This window comes from Musca domestica, unplaced genomic scaffold (assembly GCF_030504385.1).
Source record: "Musca domestica strain aabys unplaced genomic scaffold, Musca_domestica.polishedcontigs.V.1.1 1, whole genome shotgun sequence".
NCBI classification, from domain to species: domain Eukaryota; kingdom Metazoa; phylum Arthropoda; class Insecta; order Diptera; family Muscidae; genus Musca; species Musca domestica.
This window is the reverse complement of record NW_026712114.1, coordinates 2,081,392-2,094,660: the sequence shown is the minus strand read 5'-3', so window position 1 is coordinate 2,094,660 and position 13,269 is coordinate 2,081,392.

Below are 13,269 nucleotides of genomic sequence, written 5' to 3'. Positions count from 1 at the left end.
CTATCACGCTTGAATTCCACCACGAATAATTGTTTTTCTGGAAAATTCTTACCAAAATGCTTTTGTAATCTTGTATTTTGAGCTGTCCCTGGAGTAATTTTAACAGCTGACGGACGAGTGGCTTAGAAATGACAGCAGTCTGAAGTTGGTTGCAATTTTTTTTCTCACCTGTATATTTTTGCCCGGTTTCAGGTATATTGTGCACCAAATGGAATTCATCCTAGAAGCAAATGCTTCAAATTTGGTTAAAATTTGTTCAGATATACCTATAGCTCCCATGAATATGTTTCATCCGATTTGGTGCGAATATGCACTTCACAACAACGATATTTGATGCCATATGTTATCGAGATCGGTTCAGTTTTGTTTATACCTTCGATATACATTTTCATTCGATTTTACGGTAACTGTCCACCATATATATAATATCAGCTTAAATTGGATAGATTTTTTCATATTCAACCGAAATTTTCCATTTGGTGCAACTAACTCCGGTATATCTATTTCTCCAATAAATATCCTTATCGAAGTCATTTATACTAGAGGTACAAAGGCCTCGTTCAAATTTGTTGAAAATCTACTCAGAGTTGGATATAGTTCCCAACTTGTGACTACTCTAAAGCCATGATACGCATTCAAATAAGGTTCATTGTTGGTATGATTTACTTCACCTGAATTCCCAATATAAACTTTTACCCTATACCATACTATGGAGGGTATATTTAATTTTTCATTCCGTTTGTAACTCCTCGAAATTCTCGTATCAGACCCAACAAAGCATATATATTCTTGATCAGCGTAAAATTCTAAGTCGATTTAGAGATTAGATTTAAAGAAGGCTAAAAGTTTGCACACATATTTTTTACCAGTAGACAGGTTAAGTTCGTAAATGGGCCATGCAAGTCCACGTTTTCATATGGCCCCCATATAACGGTACCTCCCGATATTCGGTATTTTGATGATTTTAGCGACATTATTTACCGGAATTGTTTAAAATTTTGTATTTGAAGTTCGTAATAGATACTTCGGCTTAAGACAAAAAATGGGCCATGTAGGTCCACGTTTTGAAATAGCCCCCATATAACGGTTCCTCCCGAAATTCGGTATTTTGATGATTTCAGAGAAATTATTTACCGGAATTGTTTCAAATTTGGTATTTGAAGTTCGAAATACATACTACAGCCTAAGACAGAAAATTGTCTGTGCAGGTCCACGCCTTCGTATAGGTCCCATATAACAACACCGCCGATATTCGGTATTTTGATGATTTTAGCGACATTATTTAATGGAATTGGTTCAAATTTGGTATCTGAAGTTCGTAATGGTACTACAGCTTATGAAAAAATTTTCTGTGTGGGTCCACGTTTTGGTATAACCCCCATGGTACCTCACTATATTCGGTGTTTTGATGATTTTAGCTACATTATAAACAGATTTTTTTTTTAAATTTCGCATTTGAATTTGTAATAGCTTATGACAAAAGTTCCCTATGCAGGTCACGTCGTCGTATACCTCGTACGGCTACATTTGGTATTTTTAAGTTTTTAACAGAATTTTTAACGGATTTTATTTATTTTTATTATTATTATTATTATTTTTTTTTTTTTGAAAATTACCAACTTTGTACCAAATGATGGAGGGTATTCAAAGTTCGGCCCGTCCGAACTTACAGCTCTTTTACTTGTTGTTATTATCCGATTGAAATTGTTTGAGATTGGTGAGAATCGGTTCAAATTTAGGTTTAGCTCCCATATATATCTTCAACCGATTTCGGCTAATATCACCGACCTAATCCAGTCTAGATGCAAGTACAGCAAATTTGGAGAAATTCGGTTCATAAAGACATATAGTTCCCATACATATGTTTCACCCGATTTGGGGATAATATTTAGTGCCGGACATCAGATACTGCTCGGAAATACGTGTGGCAATTTTTTTTCAAGATCGGTTCAGATTAGGATATAGCTTCCTATATATATCTTTATCCGATATCAGGTTTATTGCGTAGCAAATGCCTAATATTAGGTCAAATGGACTTATTTTTGGCTATTACGACTGAATTCTTCCTAGAAACCATTACTTCAAATTTTGGTTCAAATATAGCTATAGCTCCCATATATGCTCATCCGATTTGGACCTTAAAATCCGTCACACGCGTAATATTCTCTTCACAAGAATGGTATGATAACATATGGACCTTGAAAATACCTATGTCAAATTTTATAGAGATTCGATCGGATTATTATATAGCTTCCATATATATCTTTATCCGATATCAGGTTGCACCAAATGTACTTAGTTTTGGCAATTTCGACTGAATTCAACCTGTTCTTAAAATTTTAGTAAGAAAAAGGGTTCACATATAGGTATAGCTAACATATATATATTTCATCCGAGTTGGTGTTCAAGTTCCTCACATGCGTGATATACACTCCACAACAATTATATTTGGTACCAGATATAGCTTGGAAATACCTCTGCCAAATTTTATCAAGATCCCATATAAATCTTCGACCGATTTCGGGTTAATTGTGCATCAAATGGCTAACATCAGTCCTAATGACCAGCATTTTGATACATCCGACCAGATGCCGTCTAGAAACAAGTATATCAAATTTGGTGAAAACCGGTTCAGATATAGCTTTAGCTACCATATACGTTTCATACGATTTGGTCTTTAAGTCACATACGTAATGTGCACCCACAACAGTAATATTTGCTCGAAAAAACATCTCTCAAATTTGATCGAGATAGGTTCAGATTTTTATATAGCTTCGATATGATCTCCATCCGATTTTACGGTTACTGTTTGCCATATATTTAGTGTCAACACAAATTGGATAAATTTCTTCATATTCAACCGAATTATAATCTAAAACGAATAATAATCTAGGATCTTGTACAAATTTATCCTCTAATAAAACTCCACTTGGAAATATTTTCCGACCTACTGTCTGATCAAACCATTTTCCCAATTTTCCTATCCCCTTGCTACAAAAAAAAAAAAAAAAGAAAACGGAAACAATGGCACGCGTTTAATGAAGTACTACTTCAAGTGGTTTTCAAACACTTTCTTTGTATCGCTGTTTTCTTGATTTCTTATTTGTTGCTCCTTCTTTGACCAAAAGAACTTCCACGAACAGGAGGAAAGCACATAGAGAAATGTTTCACTCAATTGAAAACCAGTTAGAGACATTGTTACAATAACAACAAAAACCATATGCAAAGCAAACCGCCATACAGTGATGTTCCTTGCCACCCAAGCTTGTACCCACATACCCTTCGCTGGTGGCCGGAACAAAAGAAGCCTGGTGAGTGGGTAACATGGTGGGTTGATAATTTGTTTGACCTTTCAATACAAATGTCATTATTTTCAAAACATAGAAAACTGATTAAATTTTAGAGTTTTATGCCATGTCTCTTGTCAGTCTATCCTTTCCATCACCCCAGTGCCCCCAGGAGCCAGCCATGTGGGTGGTTGCAAGGCAAACGTATGCATGGCCACGTGTTTAAACTTGCTGGTGGTGGTGTTGTTGTTGGTGGTGGTGCTGGCGTTTGTATTGAAATGTATATTCGGAAAATTTATGTGGTTTTACTTTTTGGCAGCTGATAGGAGCTGAAAGCAGCAAGACGTCTATGTTGGCGTTGGTCGTCCGTTCGGTCGCATCGCATCGCATCGCATCGCCTCACATCGTCCGTTGTTTGTATATCTATCTTGATATTTACGACCCTGCACAGCATATTGAGAAATTGAATCCTTTTAAAGACAAATAATCAGTTTCACATAAATTTTAATCAGTTTATATGTGTGTATCACTCCGCACACACACACATGTACGTACGCACACATCAAAGATTTATGTGTCTGTTGTTGTTTGCTTAAATCGATCCATTCATCTTTTCTCAGCAACGGCGGCGGCGGCAGGCAATACAAGGAGTTGAAAGGATATTAAATTACGTGAATAGATTGATGATAGAACATTGAAGTAGATATGGATGGTGTACACCCACACACCCACACCCACACATACACATAAACTCCCGAAACAAAGCCATCGAGACGATGAAACTTAGGAGGCAATAGTTTAGAGGATAATCACGGATTCACATTTCAATCATTAGAAAAGTTTAATGAAGTGATGTAATCGATAAATAGTGGGTGTTACCCGAAAAGACAAGACAAGACAAAGATGTTAAATCAGGATTATAAACGGAAACCATAACAAATGAAATAATTTAATGCTTGTCTAAGAACGCCAAGACATGCTAATTCGATTACATGGCTAGTTGACTTCTTTGTTGAACGATGATGATGATTACGGTGATGACTAGGTGAAATCATAATTAGTTTATTAAGTTGTTGTAATTGGATTAAATAAGTGGATTATTAATTTAATTTTTCAGATTATATAAATATATCGCAAATAATACGAACAAGTTAAAAAGCAGTAAGTTCGGCCGGGCCGAACTTTGAATATCCTCCACCATTTGGAACGAATTTGGACATTTTCAAAAAATAAAATCCTTAAAACATTAAGCCATTATCATATTCAAATTCGAAACTAGAAATAAACGGTGAATAATGTAGCTGAAATCATCAAAATATCGTATATAGGGAGGTACAGTTATATCGGAGCTGTACGAAGACACGACACGAAATTTCGTATCAGAAGAGAGTTAAGGACAGGGAAGAAGTCTAGAATTTTTGATGATCATTGGATTATATTTAGCTGCAAAATGGACAACTTTCGTATGAAATTATTTTGAATAGCTAACGATAGGACGGAGTACGTAAAAATTTACCACATTCCCCGGGACAAAAACCTAAGGGTAACTTCTAGGCAGTGCTTTAAAAAACGAAATCCTTAGAGCACTCCAGCATTTAAATGTAAATAAATCTTTTGTGTATCGCACCATCGCTCGTTACCGTGATACTGGTAGCGTAGCCCGCCGTCAAGGAAGTGTACGGACGAAAACAGCAACATCAGAAGATATGGTTCGAAAAGTAAAAAAGCGACTGGATCGAAAACCGCGTCGCAGTGGCCGAAAAATGGCTCGTGAGCTGAACATATCGCAATATTCGGGGTAATGCCATTGAAATTCCAAAAAGTGCAAGAACTTACACCGCAACATAAGGAAAATAGATGGAAAGGAACTAAAGAGTTGCTTCGCTTTGTCGAAAGTGGTGAACTGCCGAATTTGGTTTTCTCCGATGAGAAAACATTCGTTGTCCAGCAGTTTGTAAACAAACAAAATTATCGTGTTTATTTGCCAAAAAGGCCAGCTGAAAATGTGCATCTTCGGTTGGCCACCATAACTCAACCTCCGGCTATGGTGTTGGTGTGGGCCGCCATAACACCGATGGTCGCTCTCCGTGGCATCAGAATAAATGCCGAATATTATCGCGAAAATATTCTGGAGGGTGTATTAAAGCCTTGGGCACGCAAACATTGTGACCACAGACCTTTGGACATTCCAACAGGACTCAGCAACATCGCACTCACCACGAGCCAGCCAAGAATGGTTACAAGATGAGTTTCCTCGCTTCATTTCCAGCCCACAATGGCCACCAAAATCTTCGGATAACAATCTGCTGGACTATTGTGCCTGAGTTATTTAGCAAAGCAAGGTTGGCACTAAAAAATTCCAAAGTGTCGATTACCTCAATCAAGCGCTCCACCGGGAATGGACCAAAATACCGCAGAGCAACATTCGGGCAGCGTGAGACGTTTTCATTGGCCATTGGAAGGCCATAATTCGTGCCAAAGGTGATCAATTCGAAAAAATCTAAACTTATTCTAAAATTTGATGCTATTTCCGACATTTTTATACCCTACACCACAAGGTGGTCAGGGTATTATGTCTTTGTACATTTGTTTGTAACAGACAAAAGGAAACGAGATAGACCCATAGTTCCTTTTTATGCATGTCCGTTCGTCCGTCTGTCCGTCCGTCCGTCTGTCTATGTATTTTTGTAAACAAAGTACAGTTCGCAATTATTGTCCTATCCAGATGAAATTTTGCACAAATCAAGAACGAACCCTATTGAAATTGGAGATAATCGGTCAAAATTTAGATATAGCTCCCATATATATCTTCGTCCGATTTGCCTTTTATTGTGCACCAAACGTGTAATATCAGCCCGAATAGTATGAAATTTTGCACATACAACCAAATTAGGCCTGAAAATAAGTATGCCAAATTTTATCGAAATCGGCCCAGATATAGCTATAGCTCCCATGTATACTGTTCATCCGATTTGTTATTTTTGTCCTTCGCAGCCGTAATATGCACTCTGCTACAACAATATTTGGGGGAATATATCAAATACAGCCCAGAAATACATGTGTCAAATTTGATCGAGATCGGTTCAGATTTGGATATATCTCCCATATATAACTTCGTCCGATTTACCTTATATTGTGCACCAAACGTCTAATATTTGTCCAAATGGGATGGAGTTTGGCACTTAGAACCGAATTTAGTCCAGAAGCTAGTATGCCAAGTTTGGTGAAGATCGGTTCAGATATAGCTATAGCTTCCATATATACTGTTCATCCGATTTGTCATATGTGTTACCCGCAGCCGTAATATGCACTTCAACGAGTGCATACCCACGATATTCAGGGAAATATATCAAATACAGCTCAGAAATATCTTTGCCAAATTTTGTCGAGATCGGTTCCGATTCCGATATATTTTTTCCGATTTCAAATTAATTGTGCACGAAATGGGCAATACAAGTCCGAATTTAAAAGATACAAATGCTTCGGCATATTTAGTCCTTTAAACTTTAAATTATAACTATAATCATACCCTGTATAATTGAATTCTCCCATAAAAATTTTAATGTGGAGCTCTACTAAATTAGCAAAGTGGTGTAGGGTTTCATAAAGTCGGCCCCGCCCGACTTTAAGACTTTCTTTACAAGTTAATTTTATTTAATAAAATTAAAAAAAAAAAATGTAAAAATTATGGCGTTTGACCCTGTGATTTCACCTTCATCCGTTCACCCCAAACCAAACTGTTCCAAATTTGGTACTATTTAGTACAGTTCTCACATTTTGTACACATTTCCGAAACCACCTTCAAATATCAAACTTACTTTCTAACCTTGATTTTCATACCAAATTTTCAGATTTTAGCCCTATCCGTTCACATAATACCAAATGGTGCCATTTTAGAAGTTAAGTACAATTTTAGAACTTTTCGTAACCAAACGTTCAAATTTCCAAAAACACTTTGATACATTTATCCTACACTGCATCAGTGACTCTCTTTCCAAATGTCAGAATCATAGCTCATTCTGTTTGTCCAATACAAACTATTCAATTCAAATGGACTTTTTTTCTCGTCCTATGCCAATGCTGAAGTTGAATATTTTTAGATAGAGCTTTGAAATAAGGCCGATATCAATTTTTGTATTTGATTTTTTTTTCAATTTTGTATCGTAAATAGTATGCTTCAATACCTTTTATATATTTGCTTTGATTTGTAAGATACAATATATTAACTGCAGACTGATACATGCTCTCCTTCTACTAAATTATATTACCAACTTTCGCACAGAAATCCATCACAAATGAAATTGAAGTGACATAAATCTTGGCTCGACACTCGAAAATTAAATCGAAATTCACATAAAACACTCATACGCGTGTCACACGCACGGGGAACACGCCCGAAGCCATGTTTATTCATTTGCCGACATAAATTCGTCGTGTTGTTTACCGTACCAGCGGTGTGTGCCGCCAAGGCGAAAATTAATACGAACGCATTTCGAACATGACATATGCAAATAAGAAGCGGTCTATGCGTGAGATGCTATTGTATTCAAAATAGAATAGCCCAAAAAAAAGTAAAACTCGTACTCGCACTTTTTCGCTTGAATTCAAAATCAAGGGTGAAAACTGTAAAAGTCCTTTGTTATTTATTTGCGTATGGTGTGTGTGTGTGTGTGTGGAGGGGGAATAAAACAACAGCAACAATGAATTTTGATTTTGATATTTTGTTGTCGAAATTTTAATAAACTGCTGTTGATTTAATTTTGACGAAGGGTGAAAAATTTCTAATTGAAATGGATTTTTGTTTGTACTTCAAACTAGCCACATTGTTGATGCCAGTGATGCTGATGGTTATGGGTATGAGTCGGGTGGAACAGTGATCTTTGAAGTACATACTTAAGCCAATTTTATCAATGGTTATGCTTATTAATATTCAAAGGACACTTAAGAAGGTTCAGATCTGCTAACTGAAGAGTCTCTTTTGTTAACAGAACTATATATAAATTTAATGAAGATTTTGCACCCTTCAGGCGGTATATCTCCATGTCATCGATTGTTAAAAATTATTAAACTCATTATTTGGATCTGTTTTCTAGTCATTTACTCTTTATCTTAAGGTCGTTTTAATCATATGTGTTGGATGTCCTACCCTCTTCAAGGATTTAAGCGGAAAAGAAAAACAATAAGTATGACCAAAAAATGGAATGTCTTATTTTATATAGTGCATATTTAAAGAAGAGCCGCGATATTTTTGCCCGGAATATCTTGAAAGAATATTGTTAATTGTGTATGACTCTTTGGATAGAGTAAGTTCATCACAAAATCTAATTTTGTGAAAACCTTAATTTTTTATTAAAAATATTTTAAAAATTCCTTTATTTTTGGTTTTATGACTTTTGGTCGGAAGGTTTTTAAATAATATCCTAAGAGTTTACGATTTTTTCCAATAATTTTTTTTTCGTAAGGATATGCTAATGAAAATGCTATGAGATTTTAAAAATATATTTTTTTTTTTTTCAAATTAGGCTATCTTTGTCATTTGCTATCTCAAAATATTCTTATAATCCCTGATATCCTATCAGGAAGTTATTCAAAAATTAAAATTTACGGAACAGTGTGGCTTGTTTGTTCGGGATACCGTAGTATTTTGTTGTTGCAAAATGGTCTGGCTTATCCCTTTATTGTTGTTTTTATAAAAAACAACGTTTGTTTATAAGTGGAGAACGATGGTAATGTTTACCAGGGGGTAAGGCAGGGAATACCTAGGTTTCGGAAGAGCCACCAATCCTCATCAGTTTCCTTGTTTTTTGTCTGGGATATTCTCCCCAGAAGTTATTTTAAAAAATAACTTCTATGACAAAAAACATTTTTTACCCAAGTGACGAGATCGTAAGCTCAATAGAAGAGGAACCAAAGAATTAAATAAAACTAAAATTCTTTTGGAAAGTCTTTTAAATCTTACAACCGCACTTATAAACATTTACATCTTTCTCCAAAATCATCAAAATGCAGAATATGGGGAGGTACCGTTATATGGGGGCTATAGGAAGATGTGAACCTACATGGTCCATTTCCTGTCTTAAGCCGTAGTATCTATTACGAACTTAAAATTCCAATTTTGAAACAATTCCGGTAAATAATGTGGGTAAAATCATCAAAATACGGCATATCGGGAGGTACCGTTATATGGCGGCTATACGAAGACGTGGACCTACATGACCCATTTTCAATACCAAAAGTCAGACATAGTACACATTTAAGTAAAATTTTATCAACCTACTTCATTTCGTTCGGAAGCTAGAGTGATTTCCACAGACGGACAGAAGGATAGACGTACGGACATCGCTAAATCGACATAGAATTTTATGCTGATCAAGAATATACTTTGAGAGGTTTAAAATGTATATTTCGAGGTGTTACAAACGGAATTACAAACTTAATATACCCTCCATGCTATGGTGGAGGGTATAAAAATATATTTGCAATCGATTGTTTACCAACCCGGCCAACGACTTGGCTGTATTTACATTTGTGATAATCAGTCAGATTGAAATATATCTTCCTCCATTTCCATATAAAACATTTTGGTTATATATATTGAATTTAAAGGTAAGGTAAGGCAGGTAGGTAGGTAGGTATTCCCTGCCTTACCCCCTGGTAAACATTACCATCGTTCTCCACTCATAAACAAACGTTGTTTTTATAAAAACAACAATAATGGGATTTCGCCTGACGATTTTGCAACAACAAAACACTATGGTATCCCAAACAAGCAAGCCAAACTCTGTTCTATTAATAGATACAGGCACGGTCGACGAAGGGGTTTTTGTTGTAACAGACAAAACAAACTTACATGGTTATGTTACTTCGTTCAGGTTGAACGAAAGCATAACAAAGTGGAGAAAGATGTAAATGTTTATAAGTGCGGTTGTAAGATTTAGAAGATTTTCCAAAAGAATTTTAGTTTTATGTAATTCTTTTGTTCCTCTTCTATTGAGCTTACGATCTCGTCACTTGGGTAAAAAATGTTTTTTTGTCATAGAAGTTATTTTTTTTTAAATAACTTCTGGGGAGAATATCCCAGACAAGAAACAAGGGAACTGATGAGGATTGGTGGCTCTTTCCGAAACCTAGGTATTCCCTGCCTTACCCCCTGGTAAACATTACCATCGTTCTCCACTCATAAACAAACGTTGTTTTTTATAAAAACAACAATAATGGGATTTCGCCTGACGATTTTGCAACAACAAAACACTATGGTATCCCAAACAAGCAAGCCAAACTCTGTTCTATATTGAATTTAACAAGCTGATATTTAATTTTTCGGCGAGAGACATATTCGGTGGAAGTTTTTTTCAGGAGTCCGACCCTAGCTAAATTATAGGTTTTAAATTTCGCAACCGAAAATCAGATTTTCCGTTTTCCGACATATAAATGGAAATCCATAGATCAACTTCAAACGACCTGAAACGGATTTTCTCTAAACGCACATGATTTATTTTGGACATATATAATGGACATATGGCTAAGAGTATAAAAATCCGACCTTCATTATTTTGATTTTGTGAAGAAAAGAGTATGAATAACGTTTATGACCCTGAATGTTAAAATATTTCCTTTAACTGTTTGTTGTAAAATATGAATTATAAAAATTCCCTAATTTCAAGTCATGATCACGTATTTGTAATATTTATGAGTGCGGCTTGAAATACCACTGTTATGTTGTTTTAAAACCCCTCCCTTCATTGCTTAACGAACGAAAAAAGTTGAAGTCATAATTAGATTAGCAAACGTTATCCTCCGAATGTATTATTATTTTAAAAATATTTTTAACCCTTTTTGCGCAAAAATGCAAACAACAACAAGAAACAATAACCGACATTCCCTCCCATCATTCCTGTCATAATTTCAACGCCCCTTCCGCACATTTTAGTTTAACCACATATTTCGTCATATTTTGTTTCCCCAATTTGTTGTGTTTTCCCATAAACACTTTCATATGATTATTTTATTTTTTTTTATAATAACATTTTTGGCAAACTTTTTTATCCTTGCAATATCCTGATGCTGTCGTTTCTTGTTGCAATACATGTGCCCAGGGTAAGAGTGTGCGTTCATATGTGTGTGTGTGTGGCGAGTGCGTGTGCGGATATGTGAACATAAAGGCAGACATGCATATCCTCTTGAAATCCTTATTTGTTGTGGCTGCCTCTGCTACTACTCCTTTCTTGTGTTTGTTGTTGTTGTTGTTGCTCTTCGCCTTCTTTATCCTTTTGTTATTCAATTTTCCATTGTTTATCAATGTTATGCTTATTTTCAATCAGCAGAGGTCTCACATTCCCATTGTTATTCTCAGCCACTGCGAGTAGTGTTGAGAGAGAGAGACAGCCAGACCAAGCTTTACCACTCACACTCACACACTCTCATGCACACACTTCCGATCCTAGTAGACCTCTGCTCATTCCATTCTCATCTACTGGGAAACAAGTCTGTGTATAATGATGGGGTTTCTCATAACCATACTTATGTGGCAAGCGCTTCATGACTTCGTCTTGTGTGGCGATTGTGAGCATAATTGTAATTAAATTTGGATCGTATCCAAAAAATATATAAATCATTATTATGCCTTTTTATCTCAATGAAATTCATTCTTACTTCCTCACACAAGCAAGCCAACACTCACACACATACACATGCATACATATATATAAGTACACATACCAGCAAACTTTAATATTGTTATACCCTACACCACAAAGGGGTCAGGGTATTATGTCTTTGTGCATTTGTTTGTAACAGGCAAAGGGAAACGAGATAGACCCATAGTTCCTTTTGATGATCTGCATAGAATAAAATTCTGAGTCGATTTATGAATGTCCGTCCGTCTGTCTGTCCATGCATTTTTGTAAACAAAGTACAGTTCGCATTTATTACCCGATCCAGATGAAATTTTGCACAAATCATTTGTTTGACCCAAGGACGAACCCTATTGAAATTAGAGACAAACGGTCAAAATTTAGACTTATCTCCCATATATATCTTCGTCCGATTTGCCTTTAATTGTGCACCAAATGTGTAATATCAGCCCGAATAGTATGGAATTTTGCACATTCAACCAAATTAGGTCTGAAAATAATTATCCCCAATTTGATCGAAATCGGTCCAGATATAGCTATAGGTCCCATATATGTTGTTCATCCGATTTATTATTTTTGTCCTCCGCAGCCGTCATATGTATTCTGTAACAACAATATTTGGGGAAATTTATCAAATACAGTTCAGAAATACATTTGCTAAATTTTAATCGAGATCGAATTGAATATATCCCCCATATATATCTTTGTCCGATTTACCTCTTATTGTGCACCAAACGTGTAATATTTGCCCAAATGGGATGGAATTTGGCACTTACGACAGAACTGAGTCTAGAAGCTAGTATGTCAAATTTGGTGAAGATCGGTTCAGATATAGCTATAACTCCCATATATATTGTTCATCCGATTTCTATTATTTGTTACCCACATCCGTAATATGCATTCTGTAACAGCAATATTTGGGGAAATTTAGCAAATACAGCTCAGAAATATATTTGCTAAATTTTAATCGAGATCGGTTCAGATTTGGATTTAGCTCCCCTATATAAAATTTCGTCGGATTTACCTTTTATTGTGCACCAAACGTCTAATATTTGCCCAAATGGGATGGAATTTTGCACTTACGACCGAATTGAGTCTAGAAGCCAGTATGTCAAATTTGGTGGAGATCGGTTCAGATATGGCTATAGCTCCCATATATATTGTCCATCCGACTTGTTATATTTGTTCCCCACAGCCGTAATATGCACTCCGTAACAACGATATTCAGGGAAATATATCAAATACAGCTCAGAAATATCTTTGCCAAGTTTGATCGTGATCGGTTCCGATTTTGATATAGCTCCCATATATATCTTTATCCGATTTCAAATTAATTGTGCACTAAATGG